An 8,540-nucleotide genomic window follows, 5' to 3' on the forward strand; every position below is an offset into this window, starting at 1 on the left:
CCACCCCATAATCACGTCCGTCCACGCAGTTCCACACACACATGCGCCGCGCCAGAGGGTTTGATAATCAATCACACTAAATCAATTGCCGTGACAACCGCGGGCAGACGCTATGGGATGTTTGAGAGACGTCTGGGAACGATTTTAAAGGGCGAGTCCACCTTAAAACGGGAAAAATAAAACAGCTGTTTTATCATCGTTGCACCACGTTGAGGAGTTTTATTTTAAAATAGCAGAAATGCACATCGGGGGGGACGCTGTTAGAGGAGTATTGATCATTTTAAAAGTTAGGTTGATTGATTGAAACGCAAAGACACAGAGAAACACACATGGGGCCAATAATCAATCACCCTAATAGATGAATACCGGCAATGCTATCTGATCCTCCTGTGGGCCTTTTTTACCCTGCTGTCGGGTGTGTGAGAGTGTGTGTGTCGCCCAGGAGTTATTGATCCAACCAGAATCCATAATTAAATTCTGTTGAGCCCCTTGATTGATAGGTATTGATTGAGATTAGACTTGTATACGACACAGTATGTGTGTGTCAGTGGATTGATTAGGATAGTCAAAGGTGTTTTGACCTCCTAAATATTTGAGATTGGACGGCTTTAGAAACTGTCAAAATCTATTTTCACTATAACTGTTTTTATTTAGTCTAAATAATATAGAATATAAACCAAAATTACTTTTATGTATGTGTTTATTCGTATTTAACGCTGCCTGATAAACACAGACCCCCCCTCTCCGTTTAGGCTACTTGGTTCCTTCCAGTTAGAAAACTCTACATCGGTGAAGCCAATTTCCATCCGTCACATGATGCACACTGAGCCAAAAAGCATTTTTCCTGCTCACGATCATTGGAAAAGGAGCAGCTGTAAAACAGTTAATAAATTTCTCTGAGCGAAACGACTCGTTTTACTGTCAGAATCCGATCCAATAACATTTGGAAAGTGTAAAAGAGCCGCATCATTAAATTATCAGTCAGCTCGGCCAGTGGAAGTCACGGGGGAGGTGGAGAAGCATAAGGAAGCCATCAGAAACATGGCGCCACTGAGCAACTTTGACAGGAATGAATGGACGCCGTTATTGAACGAAGTATCCAGTTCGCTTTAACCTCATAAACTCTACCGGATTAATTACTATGGCTCATGTTATTTGCTCAAACTCATCAAAACTTAAAGTCCCCTTCCACTCAAAAATATGTTTTTCTTCTTGTTCCTTCAGTTGGATGTTTGAGCTTCACTGTGCAGAAAGACGTTTGATACTAGAAGGCTGGAGCTCATTGAAAATCTGATTTTAGGAGCAGGATTTGTGACATCACAAGGAGACATCTTGTGTTTTGCAGTTAAACATCTGAAATTAAACATATTTTGCACATTTATATACTGGAATTTTTAATGAGGGAGAAGGAGTAGATGATATTTAAGGATTAACCTTATTAGACACACATTATTGTTGCAAGCAGAGTATTTTTATGTCTAACTTCAAATTCTAGTGGAAAGTTGGTGAAATTTGTGAATTTCCTCCAAAATATTGGTGAAAGGTGTTTAAACTAGAGCATTAATTGTAAAAATTAAGATTTAAGATGTTAACCACACTGTGAGGTATAAATAACTAATCTCAGCTCACTACATAAAACAGTTTGACTTGCATGAATTTATAAATGAGTTCGAGTGACTTCAGCATCAGCGGTTCTCAAGTAATCAAGATTAGCGTTAGCTTGTCGTCTTTGCTATTATTAGTAGATAAATTATTGTTTTGTCAAAACTAATTTGCAGCACTTATATGTGTCCAACAAAAACAGGAGATTTGTTTGCAAAGAGTCAAGAACTTAAGAGTGTCAGTAAAAACAGCAGCTACATGTTTGTGAGTTTTCTTTACTTCATGTTAAATAATCAACAGCTAACCGGCTAACGTTAGCGCTGAGTTTAAAGCCTTTTTGCTAATATTTTCTTACATTTTGCAATCAAATGCAGTATTGAACACTAAATAATTAAAGTGTCATTCAATTATAACTGTAGATAGTTGCTGTTATCGGGGCGGTTTGATCATAAACATAAAACCAAAGCAGATAATTACTGGTAACAACTTGGTTTGGTGTGAACATTAATGTGCATCATGAAACTGTAGCTGTGTCTCAAATCACATACTTCTGGTAGTACACTTTCATATAGTACACTGTGTACGCTGTGTACTTACTGGCGTAGTGCGTGATTTTCGACAGGATAGTGTTGTCTCGAATCAAACATGGCTGTTGTGCACTTACCGGAAATGACGCAATCGCAAATTAGCATTAGCTAACGTTAGCATTTGTGTTATCATTAGCGCTACCAAATCATTACAGACTGCTAAATTAACCCAATAAACACACTGATGGCTTACATCTCACACAGTATAGTGGTGCTTAGTGCTAAAACACATGTATAACTTACATTTGTATAATGCGGCGATGTTCACCGTAGTTACAACATCACTCCCTTCCGCTATGTAGCCAAGATGGCGGCAATTGAGGGTGAGAAGTGTCCATAGTTCCACACTCAACTTTTAGACCGTTTTGAGTGCACTGTCTGGGTACTCAGCACTGCATTTTTCCATAATTCTCACTGTGAACGCACTCAAAATGTTAAGTGTAAGTACAGAAGTCTGCAATTTGAGACACAGCTGCGAGCGTAGTTTATATACTGTATGTTTGAGGATGTGATGGTGTGTTGGTAATTACTGAAGAGGATACTGTATGTCTTCTAAAGGAACAGATGGGACAACACACACACACACAGCACTCACTGTGATAGCAATAGGCAGCCATGTTTCTTCAGAGAGAGGGAGGCTAGAGGTTCATCTCATGCATTATACACACACACACACACACTAACACACACACACACACACACACACGTAGACATACGACCGCTGACCAGCTGCAGGTTTCACTGTAAATTGTTTGAGGCGGCTGCAGCCTCCAGTCCACTTTAATAACCCTGTGTGATCTCTGTAATGTGAATCACACACAGACACACAGCACTAATAGTCCTGTGTGGCTTCACTCTGCCTCCAAGGCAACTGAGGACAACAGCCTTGTCCACTGTTATAGATCTCAGAGGTGTGTGTGTGTGTGTGTGTGTGTGTGTGTGTTGAATCCATCAGAACAAGCTGAAACAGACCACCTGCTGAGATACACACACACAGAGGTAAAAATAAAACATACACAACACAAATGTTGCTTTAAAATGTAATAGTAATACACAGTAATAAAGCTCACTGATGGGCCCTTATTGACCCTCGTTATACATGATGGTACTCTAGAGCTGAAATGATTAGATGATTAATTTATTGAGATTGAGAAAATTAATTGGCGACAATTTTGATGACTAATTAATTGTTTAAATTTTTTTTTTAATGCTAAAATGCCCAAAATTCGCTCCTAAGAGCTTCTCAAATGTGAATATTTTCCAGTTTTCCATGATAATAAACTCAACATCTTTGTGTTTTTGACTGTTGGTCAGAAAAGAAAACAAGTCATCTGAATATGTTCATTCGTTTTATACACTGAACAATTATTAAAGAAAATAATATTGATAATAAAAATAATAGTGCAGCCTTACAGTACTCATGATGGACTAGTACTACTTTGACCTCAGATTTGAGTCTGAAAGCTGATGAAATGCAACTTTACAACAAATTAGTTAAATATGAACAAAAAAAATTAAGCTTTAAAACCAGATTTTGACACAGAAACTCTCTTCAAAACACAACAAGTCATAGTCGAACAAATTTTCAATTAAACAGATTATGTAGACCCACGTAATATGGTGTAAACTGGGCTTTGACTGGGGGGCTGCTGGGAATTTGTCTGCTTTGCCTGGTTGATAATCCAGCCAAAGACACAAACTTGTCCAGACTGAAGCAGACGGAGTATTTCATTTCCATTCGTCAGACAGAAACGGTGATAACATAAGAGGAGTGACTTTGCTGTAAGGCTGCTCCATTCATCTTCAAACACCCTTTCAAGCTTTTGTTTGACAAAATGTAAAACGTCATCAAAAAAAATCCAGTTGAAATCTGTTTTTCAGCTGTATCACAGTAGCATTAACCTTCACACCTGGATCAAACACATGGATTCACAAGTGACAAGTTCTCTCTTGTCTCTCCATGTCTGACCTTCCCGCCATACGGACGCACGATTAAAGTAGTTCACTTCCTGACTGATGTGTGTAGCTTTTCTCACTGAAGGCCTGTTAGCTCGTAAAGGCTCAAACGCAATGAAAGCGACAATTGATGCACTGCAGGCATCAGATTTGAAATTCCAACCACAGATCCAACAATTGTTCTTTGTATTAATTGCTGCGTTAATTGGATATAATGAATGAATGAAAAGGAGAAATGCAGAGGAGGAAAATGAAACTGAAACTAAGAGCATCTGTAAATCATCTGTTGACTGTTTGATGGTTATTTATTTGTGCTTTAAAACGTAACTGCTGTGTAATAAGCAGAATATAACATTTTATTTCTCTCATTCAGCGGTTTTGATCTCTCTCGCTCGCCGGTGCTCAGCTAGCTTGCTTGTTTTGGCTTGCTTTGGTTGCTGAGTTTGCATTTGAAGCTCCAAAAATCGAAAAGCAAGGTCGGAGTAGGCGCGTCAAGGCAGTTTGACGCGCCTCATAACGCTTCTAGTGCGTGTTCAATGGGTGTATTTCAAAACACACACGTCAGACACTACCAGTGCATTTAGGCTTTTAAAATTAGCTTTTTGCTCAATTTTTGTTGCAGAAGATGGATGTGCAGCATATGTACATGATCAGTCTGTATCGTACGTTTACATTCTTGCATTTATTTTGTGATACAGTGTAAGAAATACTCATAGAACTGGAGTTATATTGAGATAATTTATATTTCACCGTATCTCATGTTTACATTATTTCTTAACTGTTATAGAGAGTGGTAAGTACTGAGTCTTTCCTCAGCTTGATTCATGTCGTCTTCATTCTCACAACAATCTCCACCCTCATCAGACACTTGTAGGAGGAAACACAAGCCAGGTCGACCAGTTGTTGGCATCTACGTAGCCGCTTGTAGCCACGACGTGTAGTTACATTTTTGAGGAGGTGCACGTTAGCTAAGAGCATAGCCTACAACTTAGCTACAACAGCTACAGGCTCCATAACCCATAATACAAAACTATGACGCTTTAGAGCAGCTGTATTTACAACTAGCATGCTAACCGTTAGTCCTAAATACAGTTAACATGTCTCACAGCACTACTGAAAACTCCAACAACAACTTTGTAGTGTTGCAAAATGTACAGTAAACATATAAATCCCCAAATCAAAGAAACCAGGTGGATCCATAATCAAATCCCAGCACTTGTTATGGTTATTTTGTTGCTAAGAGGAAGTAAAAACCTGTCTTGTCTTGTCTGACTGTTCCATAAAGAAAAGGGCTAAAAACATTTGGCTTCAGCTGCTCATCACACGGAAACACGTCCACACACACACACACACACACACACACAGTATATATACACACATATATACAGCATCATTCAGGTTTCCCCTCTCACCTTCTAAAGGGATTTTGAGCTTTAAAAATAAAAACCTGTCCTTGTTTTTCTTAGGTTTTCTTTTTTCTTTTTTTTTTTTTGGATTTCCACATGGATGAATGTATGACTGTGTTATTTTTCTAGAACTGGACGGCTAGCGCACGTTGTTGACTCTTTAATAAAGGCATCCTTAGCAAACCGGGCTGTGGTCGGTCTGTTTATTTATCATCCGTCTGTTCCTTCCTCTTTCTCTCCAGTACGGAGGCAGGCAGGTCATGTGATCTGTGACTTTTTAGTGTGCTGGTTCTCCTTTTGTTTTAGTACATCGTGTACTGAAAGAGGTCTCGGCAGCAGCAACGAGAGCCTGAGGGTGAATCACACTTACTGCACATCATGTTTGGGTCAAATTGAGCCTTGAAAACCATTTTAACTGATTTCAGACACAAATTTTTGCACATAAATTAATTTTGAACACTTATAAAGCTCTATGCAATATTAAAACACTGGAAAAAACCTTCAAATAAGATTTTCTCCAATGAGGATTCCCGTTAGATTTTGTTCCAAAGTTCATAGATTATATTGTAATTTAATATTAATACAATTTCCTTTTCCTCTCGTCAGTTAGAATCTAATTAGAAGTTTCTCAGTGACTGTTTCATGTGAACTGAACAGATCATAATCATGATAATAAAATTAACTTTATGGAGACTCACAGCTTCGGATATTAAAATTGATTCCTCATAAAATAGTGTCTGAAAAATTGCATTAATTGCAAGAGTGGACAATTATGTATATATCTCCTAATTCCTACAGTAATTTACGACAAATTTTGCAACATTTACCCACTACAAAATTACACAGGTATTATTATACATCATTTAAACTTTGACTATTATTGTTGGAAGTATAAAAATGAAGCAGGTTCTTTTGTTTCTCCTTTTTGGAAAGAAATAATTAAATGTATTTCAGAGCGGTTGCATAAAGCACTGCTAGAATCAGGTCTCCTATCACCACCGGGTGTATCCAAGCAAAAATTTGGACTTGTACCTGCTGGCTTTATTCACACTTCAAGGATTATTCAAAGCCGGATTTTGCTAAATGGTTAAAATGAATGACAGACTTTGCCTCCTTTGAATCTCTAATCACCAGGAATGATAATTACTAAGTGATGTTTTATGAAGTTTGGTCTAATTTTTATAGTATTTAAAGGAAGAAAATTAACAGAAGGTATTTGCTTTTTTTATGAAACTATGCTACCTAATGCTATTTTTGTCATCACAGTTTATTGTTTTTCTTCTTTTAACTTACAGCTAATCCTTATTTAATTGGTTTAGTTTTATTATGTTTGTTCATTGATTTACCGTGATATGTGGTTTTGTGTTTAAATATAAAACAAACGTGTGTTTTGTATAAAAGAAAGTGATTTTGTGGAGATTGATGAAGACTTTGGGTTGATGTTGAGGTGAGTTCAGGTGGTTGCATCATTCATGTTCTTGAATAGCATGCAAACAATATTAAGATATAATCAATATGAAGTCAAATTGTAAAAATGGAGAGGAGAGATTAAGCTAATCAGAGACAGAAAAGAAACAGTTTGACAAGAGCAAAAAACAGCTTTGTCGTGTGTTTTGCACATGAACCTTGATTCACCTCCGGAGGTGAACTGCTGCCTGTCGCAGCATCCTCCCTCGCACCCGTAATTTGTAATAATCATCCCACTAAACCCCCACAAGATCCAAACACCTGCTACAAGTCTTATGAGGGGAAGCCGTAAATCAAAAGTCACTTTTAACAGGAACTCTCGCTTTGTCTGCTGCAGCTCTGCAGGTTCGGGGGTTATTTTTAGACATGTTTTTGAGACGAATACTGACTCTGAAGCTGGCGGTTACATTCACGCTGTTTTTCATTCTGATTGAAATCATTCCAACTGAAGATTTCGGGTCAACTGTTTTACATGGGATTCGATCAAATACGGTCTGGTGTTTACATGCGCTGATGCATTTAATCGGAACAGCTGTGTGACATGTGCAAAAAGTGATGAATAGTTCATGCATTCATCTTCCTCAATGGCTACCTTTCTGCACCAACACATTCAATATCTCTTTGGCACGTGTTTGATCAGCTCTCTGAAGACAGATATCTATCAGTGCACTGACTGGTACAGTTTTTCTTTTGATTGGTTTATGAAAAGGTCTAAACTACCCCTCTGCATGTGTTTATTCTGATTAAGGTGTTTAAACCGATTACAATCAGAATATTAAGCTCCTGAGGTCTAATTGACATCCAACGGGGGGTTTCTAGGTTCCTGACTGTCTCTTCTGACAGCACAGTGCAGTGCAGCGAGTTGTCAGAAACCTGCTCACCATAAAACTGTGAGGATGTGGTTTTTAAAGCCAAATATAGGTCTGATCCATTAAAATCAGGTCAGGTGGAGTGAATTTCCTTATGTAAGCAGCGGGAGTTCTTAGTGAATCATGAGGTTTACACGCACTGTGCTGCAAAACTGATTAGAATTTCCATTTATTTCCATAATTTTTCATCTTTCACTGTACACTATATATTATACACTGATTTTAACACCTTTGGGATGAACTGGAACACCGACTGCAAACCAGACCTTATCGCCCACCATCACTAGTGCTGCAAATCCCTGCAGCCAGGGTCCAACATCGGGTGGGAAGCCTGAAACCAGAGGAGTTCAGGCTGTTACAGCAGCAGATTAATGCTCATAGTTTTGTTATCACATGTTCAACAATCATATAATACTCATGTGTCCACATATTTTTGGCCATGTAGTGTATGTTCTATGATGTTAGACCAATAAAACTGCACAAAAATCTACTTTTTGGTTACCATTCACTAAACCCCTAACCTGAACAGTGATTGTGCGATCATAGCTTAGCAACCGTAACTAAGCACAGCAGGCCAGTCAAGCTTTCAACACATGTCACAGTGGTGTGCATGAGGTCGTAGTAAGAGTGAAGTCAGGTTATATTAAAAAAAA

This window comes from Thunnus thynnus, chromosome 22 (genome assembly GCF_963924715.1).
Source record: "Thunnus thynnus chromosome 22, fThuThy2.1, whole genome shotgun sequence".
Classification (NCBI taxonomy): domain Eukaryota; kingdom Metazoa; phylum Chordata; class Actinopteri; order Scombriformes; family Scombridae; genus Thunnus; species Thunnus thynnus.